We start from the raw sequence: 25,220 nt of genomic DNA, 5'->3' as shown, positions 1-25,220 counted from the left end.
ATAGCGGCTACACATGCAAACCACTAGTTCGAATTGGTGTAACTTGTTGAACTTTCTTACTTAACACAACCTTACTATGAATCTTTGCATGAGGGGGATGGGATTAGTAATGATGGAGTAATCCACGTCATCCTTAGTTTTGCAGATCTCAATCATTTCAGCTTCAGACTTGGGAAAAGAGACTATATTGTTACCCAGGACTTGTCTTCTCATTAGTGAATAACGAGAAAAAGATGCCCATGCTTGTTTCAAATAACAGAATAACTCAAATTCAATTATTTTATTAATCTACGGGCTCTTGAGGAGTTACAGTTCTGACATGGCTTCTCTCCTTTCTCTCAAAGATTCCAGAGTGCAGTGCTCTGTGTTGCCTTCTCTCTACTCCAGGGCTTTCCAGTTCACAACCCGCTGGCATGGATCCTGTTGAACATTAAAGAACCAAATGCACCATTTTGGGTAGAGTATAAAGAAGATCCATTAACTGCAACATCAAAGAGATTTTAAGGCCACAGTATGATATGCTCTGCAGAGTTAGCAGTATATGGATGGCCCTCCACTTTAAATTTTCTGATTTCTTTTTCTCTAAACCAGATATAGTATATAGGTTCACATAAGCTTGAGCTGCTCTCATATATAATTACAACTGAAGCTGATGTACTTTTAGGACTTACAGCCAAAAACTGGAACTAACAGACACAGATGAAACACCCCTGATACAAAAAAGTGAAATTAGTGCTTATCCAAGAAACACCAGAAAAAAACACCAGAAATGGCGACTTGTATTTAAGGGTTTGTCTCATGTAGCAGTAAACAGACTATGAAGTTATGATTTGTATAAACCAGATGGTGTGCACTAAAAAGTTAGCTAGTGCAAAACACCAGAGATGTGTTCCCTTGGGGTACACAGAGGGGTGCTTCAAGTCATCTAGACACTTGCCTACTTTTACATGAGATTATATAAAAAGCACTAGGAAAATCAGTGTAAACTAAGATTTCATACTGACAAGACTTGCTTATGCCACTCTATATGCTTACTAGACACTGAAATGTGAGTACATTATTTATATTCCAATTATTTTATAATTATAAAAATGAAAAAATTAAAAATGAAAAAGTAAGCAATATTCCAATAATAGGGTGCTGTAATGGTTTTGTATTTTTGTGTCAGGTTTTGTAAGAAAATTGCTTTTAAGTGAGATAAAATCTGGGGCACGTAAGACAATTCAGACCCCAATAGTCTGGGAAGGTTGAGAGCCATTGCCCAAGTGTGCTTTAACATATTGCTGTTTGAAACTGTACTATCTTAAAGTGCAATAGGAAACATTAAGAAGAGATTGCTCATTACAGGATATATAAAGAAAAAGCCCCCCAGACTCCCGGCTTTTGGTCAGCTTATATAAAACTCAGATGCTGAGCCTGAATGCCTGGTATGAAATGAAATTGGAGGAACAATGATAAACAGTGGGACACAAGAATAACAAGATGTATAAAGGAATGAAAGTAGGTTGTGTTGGTTGGGAGTGGCAATAGATGTCAAAGAAAGATTATACTCAAATGTAGAAAAAACCTTAAATGACTCAAACTGTGTTATAGAATAGGGCTAGAAATGCCATGCTTGAATAACAAGAATGCACCACTTACCAAGATGGTGTTGGTGACTGTGAAATATTGAGGGTGAAGTGAGAAGCTACAGCAACAGAGAATTCAGTAATAACACTGCTCTACAGCCAAAATGCTTCTGAAATAAATGTAGTCAAACTTTACTAATTCTGGGTCACTGAGAACGAAAATGATGCTTAAAATTGTTGATTGGCTCTAGATATGCTATTGGGTCAGTATATACGACCCTTGACTTGCGAATGGCGGAGGATAAGTGAGTTATAAAGGGAAGGGATCTCAATTTAAACCAGAAATGACTAAAATACATCTTTGACTGGATCTATGAATAAATCTATGACTGGGTTTGGACAGTACTTGCTTTTTAGGCAAAACAATGAATGATGCAATCTGAAGCTGGTATTGCGTCATACATGATATGAATTGCATCATGTTATTCCTAGAAGTCATGGATGTTTTACTACATAATGGCAATGTTTTGCCATCAATTCCAGTTGGTCATGCAGTACATATGAAGGAAACCTATGACAACATGAAACAACTTTTGAGGTGCATAAACTATGACCAACATCAGTGGCAACTTTGTGGCGATTTGAAGGTTGTTGCTCTCTTGCTTGGTCTGCAGACTGGATACACAAAGTACTGCTATTTTCTCTGCAAATGGGATAGTCGTGCAAGAGATTCCCACCACATCAAGATAGATTGGCCAGTCCGACAGTCATTGGAGCCTGGGAGGAAAAAAGTGCTCAGCATCCACCATTTGTTGAATCAAGGAAGATTTTGTTACCGCCCTTACACATCAAGCTGGGTCTGATGAAGAATTTTGTCAAGGCCATGGACAAAACACAAGCAGCTTTCAAGTACCTCCATGGAAAATTTCCAAGGTTAAGTGAAGCTAAGATAAAGGTGTCTTTGTTGGCCCTCAGATTCATGAACTTCTTCAAGATGATGCATTTGACCATGCACTGCGTGGCAAGGAAAAGACAGCATGGAAAGCCTTCCACTTAGTGGCAATACATTTTCTCAGAAACAACAAGGCAGACAACTACAGGTTGTTGGTGGAAAACCTCCTTAAGGCATACAAAAGCCTTGGTTGCAACATGTCACTAAAAATACATTTTTTGCACTCCCATCTAGATTTTTTTCCACCGAACTGCGGAGCAGTGAGCGACGAGCATGGCGAGCGATTTCACCAGGACATTGCAATAATGGAAAAACACTATCAGGGCAAATGGAGCCCATCAATGCTTGCAGACTATTGCTGGACAGTGACAAGAGATGCTCCATTTAATGAATACAAAAGACAAGCCAAGAAGCGCCGAGTAGACACTGAATAGGACTAAACTATGTACATAATACATTTTGCCTTTTGTTTCATAATAAATTTTATTTATATAACCCTTTTGCTGATTTTTAAAGTGTTACATAAACAGGACAGATGAAATATTATCATGTAAAGCAACCATAAACACATGAAAAGACCTAGGTTTACAACTTATTATTAAAACTCTACTATCTATTTACATCTATGTATGTTGTGTAGAATGTAAAAACTTAAATATCTTGGAAACAGTAGCCAATCAGTTGTTTTAATTGTCATATTTGAATTCAGCACATCAAAATACATAATAAATAGCACATTTTATCTCTGAAGCAGACGACTTCTAAAAAATTGTAGACCAGTGTAATGGGGCATTTCAACTATGCCCATTTTGACTGGGTACATGTCACCTCAGGACGGGATGCAGAGATTAAGTTTGGGGACATTAATGAGTGCTTCTTGAAACAGCTAATCTTGGAACCTATGGTATAACTGGGTTCAAAAAAGAATTAGGTAAGTTCATGGAAGCTAGGTACATCAATGGCTTTTAGCTCAAATAGTCAGTGAGGCAACCCGTGTTCAGGCATCCCTAAACCTCTCACTGCCAGAAGTTTCCATAAACTTATCTAATTCTTTTTTTAACCCAGTTATACTTTTGGCCTTCCCAGAATCATCTGCCAATGAGTTTCATGCCTAAACATTTTAGCTGTGGGAGCAGGAGTGTTTTGAACACAGAGGTATGTGGCTGGTTAAAGTTTAATGTTCCCTATGTGCATCTTTAAAAGCCTATGAATTATTTCAGCCTTATTTAAAAGGATTTTCTGTGTTAAATGCCATGATGACCCATAATGGATGTGTTGTAAATGGATTTACTATGAAAGTACAATAAAAACCCAATAAAGTTTTAATGAAGCCAATATCTTTGTATCTGGGAATATGTCTAACCAATAAATTATGGGGTGGCAGGGCCTGCTGACCTAGCAGGAATATAATTTGCAAAAGGGCATGTTGATAGTGTCACATTTCTATCTTTTTCCATGTCTCATTACCATGGCGATGCTGTTCTTGGCCACACTCTCTCTGGCCACTGTGACCCTGTCTTTGGCCACTTCCCTGAGATGCTTTTTCTTTCTCTCTCTGGGTCCTCATGTCCCAGAGAGCCAGCCTGGTTTTTCAGAGTGTCTAGTTCTATGAACAACTCACCCCAAGTCATCTTTTCTCTGCTCCTCAGGTTGGCCAGCCTGTCAGCAGTACACAGAGGCCCTATCCTTGCTGGTCTGGCTATTGCAGGCGCTTGTGATTGTAGGAGTAGGGGATAGAACAGACATTTATTGTTCATATCCCTGACAAGTAGTTATAGAAAACTCCTCTCCAAAAATAAATAAATAAATAAATAACGAAAACTCATATGTGTGACTTTTCCTCCGTGAGACTCCCATTCTTTCAGATAACCTCAGAGATGCTAACTGATTTGCATGGCTGATAGGTGCTAGCTTTATTTGGACTTCAGTCTTCTTAGTACACTATATGCTTTAAAAGTATATGGAATTGTGAGCTTTCCTGGGCAAAACCCACTTCATCAGATGAAATGGGTTTTGCACAGGAAAGCTTATGATTCTATATACTTTGGTTAATTTCTAAGGTGCCACAGGACCACTCGTTTTTAAAATTACAGACTAACATAGCTACCCCTCTGAGATGCCCTCACAATGTTAGGGATGGGAGGGAACGGGGTGGTTGTAGCTATTGTCCAGTCTTGTTTTTGCAGTTTGCTTTATGTGTTGAAGGTGCCATTATTGTGTCAGAGCAGTAAAAGAAAAGTTAGAGAGGACCTACAGAGAAAGCGAGATAGTAATCTTTTCTACATTCCCTTCAGACTGACCTGACTCTTGGTAATCTTAGACTGAGGTGGGTGACTAGGAGGAGAGAATGGTCTTATTCAAAAAGGCAAAGGGCAGATGGATACTATACACTGTGAAATTATTCATGAGGATGTTCCCTCAGAGGCACTGCAGGACCTGAAAGGGCTTGCAAGCTGTCTTGGGGGAGATGTTTCTGTACAGTGAGAGAAAAAAAAAGCAAGCAATTTCTCAGTCCTAAATTCCACTTACTCTCCCCTTTCCTCTGCAGACAGGAGAAAGCATTGAGAAATACAGTGTCCTACAATGATTGTCAGTTGAAATGCATATTACAGGAAATTTCCACCTCTGCAGGAAGGAATGTTTGTGCATTGACTGGGCTTGCAGTGTGTACTTCAACCTCACATAAATAACAACAACTGATCCATTTTCTTTTCCTCTAAGTAGTATCTCAATACTCTCTTCAACTTTGCATAAATGAGTGCTTTTTTTATAGTGGTAGAAATGTAGCTGTGTTAGTCTGGTGCAGCTGAAAGAAAAAACAGGACTGTGTAGCACTTTAAAGACTAACAAGATGGTTTATTAGGTGATGAGCTTTCGTGGGCCAGACCCACTTCCTCAGATCAAATAGTGGAAGAAAATTGTCACAACCATATATACCAAAGGATACAATTTAAAAAAATGAACACATATGAAAAGGACAAATAAAATTTCAGAACAGAAGGGGGATGCAAGGGGGAGGGGAAGGGATGGAGAGGGGGAAGGGAGGGAGGTAAATGTCTGTGAGCTAATGACATTAGAGGTGATAATTGGGGAAGCTATCTTTGTAATGGGTAAGATAATTATGTTTGAATTTGCCACAGGAGAAGGGTAGACTGTGGCTCTACCATGCAGGGGTTGCCATTTTGAAGCAGCACAAGGGATGCAACAGGAGGGACGTGGGGACTCCTAGCTCACACCTGTCAACCACGATGATAATTATAAACAGTTATTTATGTACCAATGATCCCTCCAGAGGATCAGTCTTGGCCTGGGTTTCTAGTTGCGACTTGGGCTTAGCTGATGCAGGGCAGGAATCAGACACCATTGTTGCAGGGCAAGAGGATGGCTTTCCAGCTGGCCCTCGCCAGCGTCCTGACTCACAAAAAGATCCTGGTTTTCAGCAGAAAGCTCCTTTCCAGTATCCTTCTATACATCCCCCAGTGGATCAAGCCAGTTAATTTCAGAGGCGTGGGGAGAGCGTGCAAGCAGCTAGTTCTGATTAGTGCTTGGGACGGGATTGTGTAGAAAGGCACATGTTTTATTGGAAAACTGAGCTTTTTTTAAAAAAAAAAGTTAGCACAGTAGTATTTACAGCATAGACATGAAAAGTAGGGATGCACAGGGTACTGCAGTACTCCCAGGTGTTGGGTTTCCTAGCCCCATGCCCCTGCTGCTCAGGCCCATGGGTTTCACTTCCAGCTCCAGGTGCCACCCACCCAGTCATTGGCCCTGCACCCAAGAGCTCTGTCACTGGTCCCAGTTCTAGAGGGCAGTGAGAAGCTCAGACACGGGTGAAACTGCAGCTCAGCAACCCTACTCCAAAAACTGCTCCGGCACCGCTGATTTACAAGGCTCATGTATGATATGAGTCCACCATCCGGAGCATAAACAAACATAACCCTGCACATAAACATAGTCACAGAATCCCTGCCCTGAAGACTTCTAAACAGCTGTAACAGTCAAAGGGTAGAAAAAAGGACGCGTTAATCTCATTGCCGTTTTACAGATGGGGAACAGGGGCACAGATCATCTTATGGTCACACAGTGTGTTGTGGCCAAGCAGAAGAATGAATCCAGATCTCCTTAGTCTTAAAGTAGTGCTTAGTCACGAAAATGGTCTTCGCACCAAATAAGAACTGGCAAGTCATGCTCTCTTGATCCTTAATTACACAAACACATTTTTCTTCAACCAAAACAAAAAGTAAAACCAAAACCTAAAGCCAAAATGAGAAAAGGACTGAGCAAAATGTCATGCAAATTAGTATAAATCATTTGAAATTTCACACAGCAAAATTCACTGGTAAAATCTCAATCTTTCCCCCTTGCCTTAAGCAATAATGTGTCCTATTAGAGGCAACTCTAATAGAACTAGAGCGCAGGAGACCGGGGTTCGATTCACAGCTATGCCACTGATATGCTGCCTGTCCTTGGGCAAGCCACTTCACCTTCCTGTGGCACAGTTTCCCCAGTTGTAAAATGGAGATCAACTTACCGCCTTTGAGAAGTGTTTTGAGATCTATGGATGAAAAGTGCTATGTAAAAGTCTGATATATTTTTAACAACGATGACAGAAAAGGTTAATGAGATCTCCAGTTTCTCTGCACTGTCCCCGTATCATATGATCAGCACATTAGATGAATTAGAGCATATGATCGTTAGTCTATCTAGAATCTTCTCCAATATTAAATACCACACTACAGATGTCAGAATGCCAAAAGAGAGGATGCCACAATTCCTTCTAAACCAGAGTGCTCTTTATTCACTCTGCTTAAATTATGATCTTATCATATTACTGGTCTTAATGCATGGGTAACTAGGTGAAATTCTATGGTCTATATTAAAGTCAGACTAGATGTTCTAATGGTCCATTCTGGTTTCAGACTATCTGTGAATTTCCTCAGAGACAAACTTTGTCTAGTTTCTCACATTCAGGGAAACATGATCATAAAGAGTAGTTCTGGATTTAAAATCACTGTTCTATTTACAAAGGCAAGATACCAACAAATTTTTAAGCAAGAGACACAAACATTTGCAAACTAAGCAAACATTTTTTATCTCCCCTTCACCTCCAGAGAGCAAGTGAACAAATTTAAATAAGGCCAGACAAGGCCAGACTGACTGCTAATGGAATGACAGGGGGAAAAAATCCTGTGTGCTGCAAAGAAGATTAAGTAGGCTCAAGAAGAAAATACACAGAGAAGAAATAGAATGTAATCACTCAGAAAGTACAATCTTTTTTCAGGGAGCCATGGAATTGGAACATGCTCACACTGGAAAAGCTACTAACAGCAGTATCAAATGGATCTAACGGCAAGCTTCTTTCTATGAGTGAGTGAGGAGCAGCCCACAACCAACGGGGAAAAGAGGTCAATAGGCAGAGGGCAATTTAAGTGTTAAGAGACCAGCTGAAGTGTCCCTCACCAAAAAAAAGTGTCAGCTTTTGAAAATCAACTTGTATTAATCATTTGGCAACAAAACAGTTTGAGATCAAGACTCAAGAATTACCTAGCCCTGGTTCTGCAACTGTAGTCCGTGGCCAAATCACTTAAACATTCTGCCTCTGTTTTCCTATTAGCAAAAACAGGGATAAAAACCATGTGCCTCAGTGAGCGTTGTGATCTCGATAAGTGTGACATACCATCCACTTTCACTCCCCCACAGACAGCTAGGCTCATTACTACTAACAGTACATGACTCCACTGGAACCTGCAGAAGCCAAGCATATTTCATGTTTAAGTTTGCTTTAAAAGATGAACACCGCTGTATAAAACTTTATTGTTTTAAGAACCATGCACAACCTGATCTAGGTGTGATATTCAAAAGTACTCAGAATGAGATGAGATTTGTTCCCTTTGAAGCCTATGACAGAAAGTTCCACTGACTTCATTGGAAGCAGAGTTAGGCCAACATTGAGTGCTTAAGAAAAAAATATGCCCTATATTAATAATGAAGTTAAAGTTGAAATAACATTATGTTCTTTATTCTTCACCCAATTCACAGTGCCTAAATATGGCTGAAAACACCCTATAATTTATTATCTGTTCTCCCCTCAGCAAGATCCTCTTTGGATCTAGCTTGACAAAGCCATTCTCACTTCATTTTTACAGTCTCAAAATGTTGCATAATGTTTGCCAGTGAAAGTTCGCATAGTCCAGCAGAAAGTTATTTGAATCTCAACTCTGTCTTCATCAGCAAAGCAAGTGCCAAGCCCTAGCATTTGTCACTGCAATTGGTGCTGGGCCTTCATAAACACTCCAGGCAACTTAATGATGCTCCGGAGGTGGAGAGGGGGTGGCAGACATTAAATTCTGTCTTCAACTAGTGTTCATCTTCTTCTCTGGATACTGTTAAATGATCCTAAAAAAACATGCCAACCTCCTGAGAGGCTCACAAAAAATGTTTCTGAGCGCCCATTTTTTGACTCGGGAATAATACCAGTTCCATGAAGTCTCAAAAAATTAAAAGAACCTCTCAGACATACTAAAAGGTCTTCTGTCTCCCTTCCTTCCTCCCTGTAAAATTACATAATTTTAACACAGCTAAATTATAAATATACTCAGCATATTTTACTTACAACGTTTCTGCTTTTCCAATAAAAGTTTGTTTGCCAAAATGGTGTTGGTTATGGGAAAGTATTTTTATTTAAGTGGGAGGACAAGTTAATTAATTCTTGTGTCCCTTACCATGGCGTGATTCAGCACTGGACTTACTCATGTGAAATACAAAGGATTTGAACACAGTCTTAAGTGTCTTGCTGAACCAGGTCCTGTGAGCACATGTACATACTCTCCCTGTAGCCAGTGTACTGATTGTATTATAATTTAAGGGACAGAGAGGGAAAGGGACAGAATTTATATGGGAGTCTGTGCAACAGGCTGACAATAATTTGTAATATACTGAACTAATCTTATGGAATTAAGTTTACTGAATTAAGCAATACCTTACTGAATTAAAGTTAATACTTTTGGAACACATTGTATTAAAAATATAATTGAGCATGTGTTTTTGTGGAATTGTGAGCAAATTAATACAAGGGGAAAAACAGGAGTTGTATAGGCAAATTCAATTAAGTTGTAACAGTTCGAGAAAAGCCACCCCCGGTGATATCTGCAAATACTACTTCAAGTTAGATTCTCCAGGGACCAACAGAGAAAGTGTTTTTTGGATAAACAGTCCTTTTAAATGGGCTCAGGGCCTTCTTCCTCATCCAGCAAATGGATATGATCCCTGGTCCATAGAGGCCCCCAGTCCTTAGGGTACAGCTGGAAAGTTTCTAATACCCCATATGCTTGGGTTCTTGTTCTGAGCTGAAGTTGTGATGAACTTGTAACCACTAGGAATCTGCCACAGTACGGATTTGAAAGACTGCTCCTGCCAAAACCCATGTTAGGGTTGGGATAAATTCTGGTAAGCTTATTAGCATTTATATAAACTCTTTCTTTGTTTTAAATATGTTCTCTCTGTAGGGTTTGAACTGTAAGAATAAAGTAGGCTTTCACAGGAAATACTCTGTGGTACCTTGTAGCTAGGAATTACATGTGTTAATTGTCTTTAAGGAGAAAGCGAGACGGTTCAGTATGGACAGCCCATCACTGCTGGGGTTAACACAGTGTAGGCAGGGAACTGTGCAGACTGAAATTCCACCAGTCAGAAGGGCAAGGGAGGCATGTCCCTATGACCAGAGGCAACAGCAGGTGACACTTGAAAGTAAGTGCTCTTGCTGAAACACTGGGTGGAATCCCCTGGAACTATGACAGCCTGTTATATTATGGATAACACATATGTGAGTGAAGTTCTGAAGCTATAAGTGGAAGATGCACATATTTGTCTTTTATATATAATGAGGACCTTTGTAGTTCCTCTAAATTCTCTGATTGTAAAGAACTCAACTGCTCATTTACATGAAACCCGTGAAAATGACTTAATAAATAACAAATAGTGTTGCAGCACCTTAGAGACTAACAAAATTTGTAGATGGTATTATGAGCTTTCGTGGACACAGATGCTGCACGACTATTTGTTATTTTTTTAAGTTTGTTCAACTACAGACTAACATGAAAGTCATGAAAATGAGTTCAGTAACTGAGATTTTCCCTTCAGTATTCTGCATTCCCTTGTCTCCCACCTCTCAGTTACATTATGCTTGAGTTTCATTCCTACTTAGGAAAAAACAAACAATATACTTCATCAGCAAAACAGGAAGGATGGGATTTACCTTTCTTCAGGACTCTGTTAATCTAACACCATCTTTAAAAGGTTGGCAAGCACAACAGTGTTCCAAGAATAGACTTTCAACTTTAACGTGCAGGAAGGTCATTATCATAAATCAACTGGCTCTTGTATTAAAATTTTGTTCAAACTCTTCTTGGGTACAATCTGTAAAGAAAACAGCAAATGGAATTATATAAATATTTCTGGAAGCAGGGGAGTTGGAAAACCTGTAATAAAAAAGTTGGAAATGGTTCAACTCAATTAGTTAATCATTAAGATTAAAGCATTCCCTAACATTGCAATAAATTTTGATTAGTTTAATTTAAGCTACCACAGCCCCAACTGTAATTGCCAACACATAGGCCTTGGCATAGCTTCCTCACAGTTGTTATTCCTAGATTTGGCCTTAGATCCAGTAATTATCTTAATGTCTTTCTTCCTCCCCTTTCTCATCACTCCATCTCCCTTTTGTGCACTGAGGGGTCTCATTTATGACCAAAGACTTTATTTTAAATCCATTTCTTGAGCATCATGACATATCTATAGTTTCTTCTTATCTGACGCCTATTAGGTATCTGCCTCAAATTGTTTCTGCAGTAACTAATTCCTGTATATAAAATGTAGCTGTGTATCCCTTAACATTTTAAATCATTCTGTGCAGTTGAAAGTTGTTTAATGGCTGAGTACAATAGACAGCCACTTATGTTCCCTAACATTTCTAGATATCTCTAGAATGCCTATCATTATTGGGGTGTTACCGGAGGATATGCTACTCACAAAAATGTGCCACTTAACCAATGATAAATTCCATACCAAGCAGTTAATGATTTAATAAAAAGGAAAGTGAGAAAATGGAGAATGTTTTCTCTATTTAAATGAATGGGATTTGGAGGAAGTTGTTATAGAAGAATCTGTTGTTGTATTTTATATATATATAGTAACTGAAATCCCATTTTAAACTATTTATACATTAACAAGTCTCAGAGGGATAGCCATGTTAGTCTGTAATTTTAAAAACAACAAGTAGTCTTGTAGCAACCATAGAAACTACCAAAAATATGTAGTAGCATAAGCTTTCATGGGTTACAAGTAGGTTTTACTCACAAAAGCTCTTGATACTTTATATTGTTGTGAGTCTAAGGCAGTGTTTCCCAATCAGTGGTATGAGTACCCTTTTCAAAATTTGTACTGCCTTAAATCTGTTTAAAATTAAGTTTGTATCTCAGTAATCTCATTTTAAAAGTGCAAATATGGGTAAGTGTAAAAGAAACAGTCCCAGAAACTAGCCTGTCAGGGTGACAAGCTGCTAGCACCACCTTGATGGCCAAAGGAAGATGGAAATGAGCCCTGCGAAAAGAACCAAGAAAGAGAAAGACAAAATCCTCATAAAGAAAAGATCTAAATCACACCTGCTGCTAACTGATGATGACTCATGGTCATACAGTAGCCTGGGACAGGACAGGATCTATGGACTAAAACATACAAAAAGATGGGTGCAAAACTATAGAATTGGGTCTTTCAGTTCTACAAGCATTCTCCAGAAGTATTGGTGTGTATCAACATGACCCATCTCACCTCCTTGTGTCTAGACCGCCTCGCCAGTGGACTAAAATGAACAACTGAGGCTGGTTCTACAAATATTCATTTGTAGAACTGTGTGTACGAGTTTGTGTGTGTGTGGTGGACAATTTTAGTAGCTAGGGACACCAAATGAATTCATTTTACAATAAATATGGTGTATTGCTTTATTCCACAAATAGGATTCTGTTCGTTCTATTTCTACAAGTGTAACTGCACTCCCTACAATAACTTTACAATTTCCATGTGATATCCTTTTGCGTTAGGGCACTCCCCCAACCTCCCTCTCCGATTAAAAAAAACAGTTTTTTCTCTCCAGAAATCTGTATACTGTATGGTAAAAGTACACAAAAACAGATGTCATGTGGGAAAGCAGATTTTATGGTCATGATGGGTTTTAATGGCTGTTAATCTGATAGGGCCCTAATTATCAGTAACCTCGCTGAAATCACACTGAACCAAAGAGAATAGGCTCAAACCCAATTTGAATACTAAGAGCATGACAGAAATAGACTCCAGCATTATAGGCCCTGGTTTACACTATAAATTTATTTCAAAATAATGCCCCCCGCCCCATGTTGAATTTATAAGCAACACATCCACACTACCAAAGCCATTATCTTGAAACAACGGGCCATGGAATTTGAAATCAGTACTCCTGCTTTTCATCAGGAAAAACGTTAATTCTGAAATAGTTATTTCAAAATAATGGCAGTGTGGGTGCTCTGGTGCAACTATTTCAAAATAATTATTCCCTAGAGTAATTTGAACTAATTACTCACCAGTGCTTCCTGGGACTCTAAGTCAGAGGCAGTGCATCCACATTAACAGAGCCTGGCTCAGACTAATTTTGATGCTTTCCCAAAGTGAGGACACACTAATTTGAATTTGTTAAATCAGGAGTTCTTAAGTCAAATTTAGTAATTTTGAAACCGTTTTCTAGTGTAGACATGGCCTAGCATGTCATGCTCAGCTCTCAAAGCCATGAAGTGTGCATACTAGTTTGCTCATGCTACTCACATCAAAAATACTGTAAGAGGGAAAGTTGGCCTCCTGATACCACAGCCACTGCTTCTTCAATAAGAACCTTAGGCTATGTCTAGACTGCAAGCCTCTTTCAAAAGAGGCTCCAGCGGAGGGCAACCAAAATGATTAGGGGTCTGGAGCATATGACCTACGAGGAGAGGCTGAGGGACTTGGGTCTGTTTAGTCTGCAGAAGCGAAGAGTGAGGGGGGACTTGATAGCAGCCTTCAACTTCCTGAAGGGAGGTTCCAAAGAGGATGGAGAGAGGCTGTTCTCAGTAGTGACAGATGGCAGAACAAGGAGCAATGGTCTCAAGTTGTGGTGGGAGAGGTCCAGATTGGATATTAGGAAAAACTATTTTACTAGGAGGGTAGTGAAGCATTGGAATGGGTTACCTAGGGAAGTAGTGGAGTCTCCATCCCTAGAGGTGTTTAAGTCTCGGCTTGACAAAGCCCTGGCCGGGTTGATTTAGATGGGATTGGTCCTGCCTAGAGCGGAGGGCTGGACTTGACGACCTTCTGAGGTCTCTTCCAGTTCTATGATTCTATGATAAGGGGATGGTTGGATGAAATAACATGATCTTGGTAACTAATTGACCATTCATTATAGGGAACTTTCTGGGTGTCTGGCTGGTGAGTCTTACCCACATGCTCAGGGTTTAGCTGATAGCCATATTTGGGGTCAGGAAGGAATTTTCCTCCAGGGTAGATTGGCAGAGGCCCTGGAGGTTTTTCGCCTTCCTCTGTAGCACTGGGCACAGATCACAGCTGAAGGACTCTCTGCATGTTGGGGCCTTCAAAGTATTTGAAGGCTTCAATATCTGAGACATAGGTGAGAGGATTATTCTAAGAGGGGTGGGCGAGATTCTGTGGCCTGCACTGTGCAGGGGGTCAGACTAGATGATCATAATGGTCCCTTCTGACTTTAAAGTCTATGAGTCTAGTTAGTCTGGAATATCAGCATTTTCCCAATCTGTTAGTTCCGACTGACACATTGGACTGCAGCAAAAAGGATTTAATTGAAATATTAGACGGTCCAGATGTATGTGCTGTTCTGTCACCATGTTAGAACTGGCTAAAAAGTGAAGCTAAAACTAAAAATAATCAAAAAGAAGACTGTAATACAGGTGCCATGTCAGGGTACTTGTCCTGGTTCAGTTTCCCTCTGAGTTCCAAAAACTCCAACAAAAGATCTTCCCCCTCTCTTAGAATCTAATTTACTAAGCACTATCTGGTACACACGCACGCACGCATGTAAGCACACGCACACGCACTTCTTCAATTGAGGGCCTTCCTTCTAAGAAATATATCCTTTTAAGTCCTTACTCTTCTACTATTAAGTTCAGGAGGTTTCACAGCCCTCCTTTCTGGGACTGTGGCTTTAAGTTCTGCCATCCCTGGCCTGTAACTCATCACTCAAATTCAGGGATTGCACAGGCTTCCTTCATAGGGCTGGGGACTGGCTGATTTCTTCTCAGCAGCTCCTCTGACTGAGCTTGAGAATGAAGTTACCTTTTGAATCTACCCAGACAACTGAATCCCCCCTTAATCTTTAGAACATAAGAATGGATGTACTGGGTCAGACCAAAGGTCCATCTAGCCCAGTAGCCTGTCTGCCGACAGTGGCCAGCACCAGATGCCCCAGAGAGGGTGGACCGAAGACAATGATCAAGCAGTTTGTCTCCAGCCTCTGACAAACAGAGGCCAGGGACACCATTTCTATCCCCTGGCTAATAGCCTTTTATGGACCTAACCTCCATGAAATTATCTAGCTTCTCTTTAAAAACTCTGTCTAATAACCCCAACAACTGTCTATGCTAACTAGGTGAGTGGGGAGTCTTTTCCTTTCCAATCTACAGGCTCCTGGTCACAGGCCCTTAAAGGAATAGCAATCTTCCTTCTACCAAAAACTGCTTGTCCCCAGGACCAGCTCTCTCCCAGTGACAGCTCTGATTACTCTAAACAGCTATAAGAGGGTAACTAAAGGCTTACATTAATTTACAGAGCCAGTACCCCTGTAATGAGAGACAAATTTCCTTAGTGACCAAAAACTGAGCTCGCAGCCTCATTCTGATTGGTATCGTCTCAAGCTAGACACAGAAATTCATGTTCCATCTGTCCTTGACAAATATATTGAGAAGTCTGAAAATAAATAGTTACAGAAAAAAAAACAGGGAAGGAATAATTGAAAAGCTGTAGCTCAATTCTAGTTTGCCAGAAGAGTAGCAAAACATTCTTTTTAACAGTGAGTGCTGGGAAGATACCAAAAAAATGCAATCTACCAGGGGAATGGGAAAAATTAAACGTGCTACAGAGATTCAAAATAAGAAAGAAGACTGAACTTGACAATTACCAGCAAGTCTGAACAGAATCTTCAGTAAAATTCTGAAACAAATATTAAGAAAAAAAATCATTTTATGATTGTTTATATCTTGTACCCAAAATTTGCTATGTGCTTCATGAACAAGTAAAGAGAGAAAAAGGGCATTCTGCTCTCAGTAATGTTGTGTAAAGCTGGAGTAACTCACCTGATGTTAATGGAGCTGCTTTAGATCAACACCAGTATAGCCAAGACCTGGATTCAGACTAAAGTACTTATCTGTACAGTGCCTACCACATGAGAATCTTGGAGTATTATACTGTTTATATAATCAAGTCTCAGCTCTTTGAGGGGTAAGGGGGCTCCTCCTTTTCCAGGTGTCTCCTACTCATAACTATTGTTATCAGATGATTTCCCCGTAGATACATTAGGTTTGTTTTTTTTTTTGCCTAAAGTTTCTTAATTTTCTAACCATATTTTCAACCTCAATTTTATAAATTGTGTCTCTTTGCAACATTTTCCAGTGTGTGAGATCATCTATATTCTTGTGTCCCACTTCCTGCTCAGGAGAGAAGATACTAATTAAATAAAGTACCCAACCACCTCCTAATATATTTCTCCTCATGATCTGTGAATGCCCTTATTCATGCACTTACTTCATGGCCCTTGGGAAAGAACATGATTGCTTGCACTGTCCTCAACATACTCTTAATTCTTGAAGCTTTGATGGGACTTGCAACTTAAAGATAATGATTGACATTAAATCTCTGAACCCGCTCCCACACTGCAACCTCCTGCCCAGGATCAGCACAGAGCCCTTCCCACACGCCAAACTCCTTGGCTAGAGCCCATGCCTCCTGCGCCCTTACCCCTTGTACCAGTATGGTGAAAGTGAGCAAAGATAGAGAAGGGAGGGAAAGAGGAAGAGAGGATGGAATGAGCAACAGGGTTGGGCCTTGAAGAAGGATTTGTGCAGAGGTGAGGCGTCAGAGAAGGGCAGGGAAGGAAGCAGGGCAAGGGTGCTTGGGTTTCAGATAGATCCTGGATTGCATTTGAATTCAAAAAGTGATCTTGTGCTTAAAGAGGTTGGAGACCACTAGTCTTGACTTGATTATGGTATCTCGTCTTATTTAGAATGCAAACTTTGCTGAGGTGTTTATACTCTACTACAGTAAATGTTTCGGCTTTGTTCTTTTAGTGCCTAGGATACTACAGTTTAGAGATGGAAAAAAACATTCATATCTGTTCCTTCTAATACATTTTTCACAGCCCATTTCAGAAAGATAAAGGCTTCTTTGCTGTTAGTTTTTTTCCAAAGAATTCCAAAAGAGTTTTCCAGAACTTCACGAGTGGCTATTGACACTTACTGTGTTAGCCTATATGGATGAAGATACCAGGAACCTATCCCAAACCAGATCATTTTTTTTCCAGACTTGAAGCTACTTGGCCCATCACTGAAAGATATCATCTTAGACTAAAAGTGTCAAGCTGCCAACCAGCTACTGTCCAAATCCCTCCTATATTTTGCAATAGAAGATTACTGAACCCTGATTCAATCTAACATTTATACTGAGGTGTCTTTTCCCTTAGGCTGTGTCTACACTGCACCCCTTTTCCGGAAAAGGGATGCAGATTAGACCAGTCGGAATTGCAAATCCACGGGGGATTTAAATATTCCCCGCGGCATTTGCATTTACATGGCTGCCGCTTTTTTCCGGCTTGGGGATAAGCCAGAGAAAAGCGCCAGTCTAGACGCGATTCTCTGGAAAATAAGCCCTTTTCCGGAGGATTTCTTATTTCTTGAAAGTAGGAATCAGAAATCCTCCGGAAAAGGGCTTATTTTCCGGAGAATCGCGTCTAGACTGGCACTTTTCTCCGGCTTATCCCCAAGCCGGAAAAAAGCGGCAGCCATGTAAATGCAAATGCCGCGGGGGATATTTAAATCCCCCGCGGATTTGCAATTCTGACTGGTCTAATCTGCATCCCTTTTCCGGAAAAGGGGTGCAGTGTAGACACAGCCTTATTGTCTTACACGCAACATAAATGCCTGCTCCTTTTCTGTAATCATATTTTTCAACTGTAAATTTTGAGGCATTCATCCATTCCTTCCCTGCTGCTTGTATTTTAGGACATGGAATTAAATCAATGTCCAGTCTACAACCAGATGTAATAGATCATATTATTTGGACCAGAGTGGGAAAGTATGCCCAAAGCCACAGATTTCTAGGAACCTCAGTCACTATTCCAGGAATAATATTAATGGTATATACCATATTGAAACCATGAATGTTGGGTGCTACATTTCTTCACATATGCTCACAGCACGTTCTGCACTTCTGAGGTTTTTGCAAGCTGTGCATAATTAGATCCAGTCTATTCTCCCACTTAGTAAATCTTTTTTATGGCTGGTATCAAACAATAACTATCCATTGAAAAGAAGCTTCACTAGTCTGCCTCTGACATGGACTTGATCCAGGAGATGATTCCCTGTCTGTGATACCTCATTGTGTCAATAAGTCAACACTAAAAAAGGTTGATATTTCACTAAACCTTGGAAAAATTAGCTATTCAAGGAATGACAAAGATAAATAAGAAAACCTTAAAAGAAAGATTGAGAAATATTTGTAATCACTTCTCACCTCATCAATGTTGCCATGCAAGATTAGGATGTACTTTTTTGTTGGATTCGATAACTCAGAGTGAATCTGATCTTACTGAAAAGAACTCTTGCCTATGATTCCATTATTCAGCATTCTTGATCCTCTCTAGACATATACTGAAGAGCCAAAAGAAATTGTTGATTATATCTTCTTTAAATTGAAGCCAGACAGCAACCATTCAAAAACACATTGTCTACTGACTCTACAGGGTAGCCAAAGGACCCCAAACCATTTAATGGCTTTATTTTCACAATGCTTTCACAAAGTAAAGAACAATTATGATCCCCATTTCACATATAGGAAACCAAGAGGCAGAGAGAACATGCAGCTTGCATGGTGACATTTGACAGAGCTAACTGAACGCAGATTTCCTGGAGATTAGAAGGGCTCAGGGCTTCCAGCCACTGCTGCTGCTACCAGAAGAGCAGTGGTGGCTGGAGTTGTGAGCCCTTTAAATCACGGTTGAAGCAACATGTGTGTATTCAGCTGGGCAGCTCTCAGGGCTGTCTTGGGGATGGGAGCACAACATAGCATGCTCCACCAGTTCTGCTCCTTCCTTCCATGGCCCCATTACTTCCAGGAATGCAGAGCTGCCCCCAGCGCGCGCGCACACACACACACACACACACACACACACACACACACCTTGCCCAGAAGCATGGCAAGTCTGTCAGGTCCCCTGAATGGAAATGGTTGCTTTCTGATGACTTTCCCTCAGTCCTCCAGGCAGATGGGAGCAAGACTGAAAATGATCAAAACTTAGAGCATCTTTTGTTGTGCTTTCTTATGTGGTCAGGCAGCCTAAAGTAGTGTTTCTCAACTAGCGGTACGAGTACCCTTGTGGGTTACTCAAGAAATCTGGGGGGTGAAGTAAGTTGAGGGTCAGTAACATGGAGTCAGCAGGCTTAAATAGAGGCCTGTAAAATGAAAATAGCAACGGGCCTGAAATCTAGTGAGCAAGACTTTGGTTCAGTTACACAGGAGCCAAGAAAGAGGCCCTACTGATAATTGTGTAATTGTGTAAATTAGGTGGAGCATGGAAGGACACAGGGAAGCACAAAGTACAGACTGTAAGCCAAAGGAGAGTAGCGGAACATCCTAATAAGAAATGCGTTGGTACAAAGACTCCCCAAAAACTAATGCACATACCAGCCTAGGTTCAGGACTAGGTCGAAATTGACAGCATGAAGGATAGTAAGTGAGCCCTGCTTCCATAAGGTGAGGGGTGGTATGTAAAGAAACGATGTAAGTTGTTTGTACGTCTATAAAAGGACACCACAAATGATGCACACCGACTGACCTGGGGGGGTGCGCACTAGGCACTTGAATGGCAGGTGTCATTACCTACACTTACAGAATGCACAGTGGCTTAACTCTGACTAACCGCTGTTAATATCTGTTATTTGTTAATAGGCCTGCTATGTGTTGGTACAGTGTCAACGTGGGCCAAATGCACTGTGGTGTAGCGTTGAGAATTTCTGCTACAAACTGTTAGAGCTTCGCATTTGACAATAAACCTGCTCGACTAATTTCAAACCTTGCCTGCATCTGTCATTTCCGGGGGCTCTCAGATCTCCTGTGTTGACACAAGTGCACGGGGTCCAACACTCTAGATAAAGGGAGCACTGATTGTTACACACGCAGCTGAAAGTTTATCATCACCGACAGAGTAGAGGTCCTGTCAGAAGCGCGCAGGGACACCCTGATAACCCTGACCAGACGACACTGAAACACTCATAGTACGAACCACTGAAGTACAACGGGGGTACGTCAACACAACTGAAATTGGGAGAAAACTGAATTTTTGTTTTAAGATTTACAGCGTTTTATTATTTTTGTACTTTTTACAGCCAAACAATTGTAGCTAGGCGGGTGATGAAATAAGTTGTTTAAACAAATGTGTTACAATGGTAGAAAAAAATTGTATGTCTGAAAACCGTAGGTACTGGGGGTACTTATAAGTTGTTGTTTTTTTAAAAAGGAGTACTTTATTAAAAAAAGTTTAAGAAATACTGGCCTAAAGCATCTTACTTGTGAGCATACTGCAGCCTTTGTACTTCAGGAACCCATTGTGAGATCAGGGATCTAACCACAACACTCTGTTAGTTACATGATAAGATGGCTCCTATGACTTGAGCATGAAGACCTGCATGACACAGGGGACGCATCATAGTGGAAGGCTCTCTAGCGGACGGCTCATTTTGAAGTGACAATACCCAAAATATAGTACAGGTTTGGCTGCCCGTTTCTATTACTGAATGTCTGTTTTCGAAGTCCACATGCATGGAATGATTAATTATTTCACACTGACTATCTCCTAGATTTGGCTACTTAAGCTACACTTTTGTCCCCTGTGTGTGGCTGCAACTGCTCCAAGTATTGTAAAATATTATGTCTGGTAACTGAAAGGATGATCTTGTGGTTGAGACAATAGAATGCCACCAGGCCAACAACATAATGACAAATATATAGAGATCAAATCCCCAGTACAATGTGTTCTTCTAATTTGGGTACAATGTAACTTCCCTGACAAATACCTGAATACTTTGCTTTAAAAAAAAAACAAAAAAAAAAACAAAAAAAACCCCACACCACACTTCCCCACTTGTTATGCCAAAACAAGAAATAAATAAAATGTAGTCAGTGTCACAGAGATTAGACACAATCTATTTAAATATAGTGAACTCAAGGGAGTTTGCTTATATATTGCCTGCTCCAGTCAAACCCACTCCTACAAGCTTTATTGGCAACTTTCAAAAATCAGTACAAAATCCACTTTTTTCCAAACCTTCTGTCCGCAAATCCCAAACTCACAACAAAGGGAGCATAAAGCTAAACAACAGCGTAGAAAGACAGAACCTTTGTAAGAATTTGCCCTATCTCAAAAGTTCCTTTCTTGAGTATGTACTTCCATCTCTCATGATAGCTGTTTCAGTTGGTCTCCATCTCTGCAGCTGGCAGAATCAAGAGGCGATATTAGGCAGGAATTTTGTTTTTAACTTTAAAGTGTGGTTTCTTTTAAAAAAGTTTTGTTATTTTCAAAATATTTTTATAGGAGCTATTGGTTGGGGATTGTGTGTAGGGAAACTTCTGCTCTCCTAAATGCTCCACATCACGAGCTGCCAGAAAGTGGGGGTGGAAAGGGAGGAGCACAGATGGCAAAAATATGAAGCATGGAAAAAATATTTTCAGCAAAGTACTAAATGATTCTTTAATAATGCAGGGTTTTGGGGTTTTTTTTTATCTCCGGGGAATGACTCAGCATTTTTTTTTTTTTTTTTAATTCTCAGACATTTGTAATGTCCTAGACAGAGCCCTTCCATATGCTAGACTGAAACACCACTATGGTAAATGAGCATTGAAGAATATGTAGTTTGTGCTAGCAGGGCTTACACAGGACTGTTAGTGTGCAACATGTTGGCGTGCTTTAGAAATTACACATCCTGGAAGCATCATGTAGACAAGCCTTAGCTCTTTAGCAGAACTGAAGGAAAGATGGTCCCTCAAAACAGGGCTGGATTTCTACACACAAATGAGCACTTGCTGGGAGTTTTAAACTCCACGTGCCCAGACTCTGCACCCACACAGAAGGAGAATGATCTTCACTCAGATTCAAGAGATCTAGGTTCAGTTCCTGTCTGTCACACCCTCCAGGCATGACTGTGTGGGAGTCTATCTGCCTTCTGTCTCCATTCCCCACCTGTCCAGTGGGTGGACAACTTCATTATTTTAGCAGGAATTCTGAAGATTAAAAAGTGTTAATGATTGCGGGATGCTCAGATATGACTGTGATAAGAAGTAAATGGATAAATAGATGGCACCACAGACATCTGCTGAGCACAGCTCAGTGTAGGATCTGAGTTCCGTATGGCAGAATAAAATGCACCCATGCCTTATTTAAGGTGACTAGATAGCAAGTATGAAAAATCAGGACTAGGTGTGAGGGTTAATTGGCACTGGTCTGACAAATATCAGAACTTTTCCTAAACAATCCAGGCATCTCATCACCCTATTTATTTTACAATCTAGTTTTAGTGACTTAACAGTATAGCTCTCAGAATCCAACAATACATTTTACCTATCATCAAATGGTAATCCAACTAGCCATGTCATCCAGATTCCAAACACCTTTTAAAAAAACCTATCACCTTATAAATAACAGTGTAACTGAAGGCAGCATTCTTGAGAATAATTGTGGAGTTGTGTGGGTAACTGCACAGCTAAGATTGTATTTTCCAATAAAATGAAGATTTTTGCCCAGCTTCCCACAAATTCTTCATCTAAAGGTCATTTTTGCATCAAATGTTGAATATACAGTCTCCTAAAAATAGAGGTTAAGACTGTTTGAGTGTCATGATATATTCAAATACTTTTCTTCATTTTCAAATGTTAGGTCTTTTTTAGAATGCAATTGGCTGTTTCAAAAGCTATTTATTTGGTAGGGTTTTGTGAATGCTTCAGGTGTGTTTCTGAGGGTTAGAGAAGGGAATGAAAAGGGGTTTTCTGACGCTTTGATTTAATGGCCGGTTGAGGAAATTTGTCACTTGAGCATTAATATTGAATGCTGATGAAGGGGCATCGCTTATGTTTAATTTATTTGGGTACCCAGAGATTGTTGGAAAGACATTTTTATTGTTATTTAAATCTAAATAATGCCAATGTTCTCAGAGAAGCTTTAAATTTACTGCTATTTTTGACTTTTCCTTTCTCAGTGACTTCTCTGAGGAATAGTCATGCCAGTTACTACCACTGAGGTCACACAAAACTTATTAACCTCCCTCGCTTAAATTATAATGTCTCAGTAAAATTAATCTTACTTGACAAGAAGGAAATACATGACTCTAGCTCATGAATTGTGAAGGGCAATAAGTGCCCATGACTTAGTCCAATAACTTGAGATTGCATCACCAAAACATATTCAATTGTTGCTAGCTATCATAAAATAGATATTGTTTCTTAGCTCTATAAGAAACTTTTGGCTAAATCTTGAAGTCCCAATGGGCCTTTTAAAATGGCCAAGCTCCTATTATCTCAGCTGGATTTTTGCCAGAGCAAGGACTGAGTACATCATAGGCCTCAGTACTGCAAACACATAGTAATTTGAGTAGCTCCATTAAAATCAGAGGGATTCCTCTGTCTTCCTACTCTATACTTATACCACTGAGTAAAAGTTTGAGCCCCTAGCCTGAAAATGCAGGTTTATAGGATTTTGCCCTGTAGGAGGTCATCAAGTCCAGTCCCTTGCACTCATGGCAGGACCAAGCTCCAACGATGGAGATTCTACAACTTCCCTAGGCAATTTATTCCAGTGCTTAACCACCCTGACAGTTTCAGAAGTTTTTCCTAATCTCCAGTCTAAACCTCCCTTGCTGCAATTTTTCTTCTTCCTTTCTTCTTTCTCCTTCTTCCTCCTTATGTTCCTTCTTAGTTTTCTCTTTTGTAGACTAAAGAAACCCAGTTCCTTCAATCTTCCCTCATAGGTCATGTTTTCTAGACCTTGAATTATTTTTGTTGCTCTTCTCTAGACTTTATCCAATTCATCTACATCTTTCCTCAAATACAGCACTCAGAATTGGACACAGTTCTCCAGCTGAAACCTAATCAGTGTCAAGGGTAACGCATAAGGAGGGACACAAGGAGCACGCTCTCCCGCCCCTCCCCCGCACACCAGCTTAGGTGGGAGGGGTAAAGGGCCTGAGCCTCTGGGCATCCTTGGGGATTAGCAGGTGGGCCTGATTCTCCGCAGCAGTGGTCAGGCCCCCACACACTCATTGGACGTGGCAGGGGGAAATGGAGGAATGTGGCCCTAGCCTGTGCAGCTCCCTCTGCTCCAGGTTGCACCACTCCACTTCCTGATGGGAAGTGCAGGGGGCAGACCCAGCCCTCCCCCAGGTGACACGACCGGAAGAGTGGAGCAGAGTGCAGCTGAGTGAGCTAGGGCCATGTCCAGCTACTTTCCCTTGCCTCTGCCAGTGAATGCAGGAGTGCCTGATGCCAACTGTCGGAGCCAGATACCCCCAAGTCCCCAGCAGCGTTCCAACATTTTCTATCCTTGCGTGGGTTGAATTTTCTTATGTGCACCACCAATACAAACAACACACACATTTTTACATATATAAAAATATATATAAATGTGTGTGTGTTTGTATTGGTGGAGTTTGTATTGTGTGTGTGTGTAAAATATATGTATGAATGGTGTGTGCGCACGCACACACACACACACACACACACACCCCTCCTAGTTTTTGCCTAGCCCTATTTGGAGATTGCCCTGAATATGCATTCTCATTGTGGCCCCTCCAGTCACAGCATCTTAGAAACATCTGTTTAACGTAGTACGGTGAGCACTGTAAAATACCAGACATGTTCATTAAGGCTAATAAGCTTGGAGAAAAGCTACAGACTCTGTCTCAGCCCTCCGAGCCATGTGCCATCAACCATAGGGGCTGTATTTGCCTGCACAGCCTGAAAGTTGTTGTAACAAGACAGACTATGGACTGTTTTTCCAGATACTCTTCTCTCAGAAGCAAGTGTATGTTAACAAGATTCAGGGTCACCAATTCTATGTTATGACAAGATACCACAGGTTGGCAAAATGTCAGTCAAAATGCTCTATTAACTGAACAGTAGAGTTGTCCTTGATAATCTTCACCATTTAGTCACCTAGAACTTCAGTTTGTTCTTCTGAGGGGTGATGTTTTTAAATGAGCTTTTTGCTCTAATTGCAGCTGCAAGCCACTTTTCCAACAATAACTATTAATTATTATTTGTAATTACTGAAAGGACACATGTCCATCTGCAAAACATAGAAAAAATGGCTCCTGTCCTAAGAAAATTACAAGGTAAAGAACAATGCTCACAAGAGGGAG

The 25,220-nt window shown here is 40.4% G+C and overlaps 1 long non-coding RNA gene across 1 annotated transcript in view; it reads right to left on the bottom strand.

Moving 5' to 3' along the window:
* Positions 1 to 271: 271 nt before the first annotated feature.
* Positions 272 to 25,220, bottom strand: part of LOC142827251 (uncharacterized) — a 56,984-nt gene continuing 32,035 nt past the window's right edge. The window contains exons 2-3 of the long non-coding RNA XR_012901851.2: positions 10,775 to 10,935; positions 272 to 420 (exon numbers count right to left, since the gene is read on the bottom strand). This is a non-coding gene — a long non-coding RNA (uncharacterized LOC142827251). The remainder of the gene's footprint in view (positions 421 to 10,774; positions 10,936 to 25,220) is intronic.

Source organism: Pelodiscus sinensis, chromosome 2 (genome assembly GCF_052426305.1).
Source record: "Pelodiscus sinensis isolate ZL-2025 chromosome 2, ASM5242630v1, whole genome shotgun sequence".
Classification (NCBI taxonomy): domain Eukaryota; kingdom Metazoa; phylum Chordata; order Testudines; family Trionychidae; genus Pelodiscus; species Pelodiscus sinensis.
This window is presented reverse-complemented; position numbering and strand designations above follow the sequence as displayed.